We start from the raw sequence: 394 nt of genomic DNA, 5'->3' as shown, positions 1-394 counted from the left end.
GTGAGTATGTGCTAATGACTAATTCAAGCTCCACCTAGATTAAATTTGTGAATTTTCTTAATTACGAGAGCTTTCTACATCTTTATAATTAATCCGGAAATTTATGAATTACTTCCGTGTGTTGATGGCCTCCGTCGCTTACGTGAAGAACATGAGCACCGTCCCTCATGTTGCTTGATGTTTACTTTAGAGACTGATTTGTGGGGGTATAACAAAGGGGTCAACCCCCCCCCCCCCCACATCGAAAACATGACTTTGTTTTTATAATAGCTACTTGTAGGCCCAGCAAAGACTAAAACATAAAAATACAAATAACTTGACGGTACGGAAAACTTCATTACTGTACTAAATGTTCGAACCCGACTCGAGACCCTCTTTATTGGTACTGATAATG

This window comes from Penaeus monodon, chromosome 28, assembly GCF_015228065.2.
Source record: "Penaeus monodon isolate SGIC_2016 chromosome 28, NSTDA_Pmon_1, whole genome shotgun sequence".
In the NCBI taxonomy this organism is placed as follows: Eukaryota; Metazoa; Arthropoda; class Malacostraca; order Decapoda; family Penaeidae; genus Penaeus; species Penaeus monodon.
Note: the sequence above shows the minus strand (reverse complement) of the source record.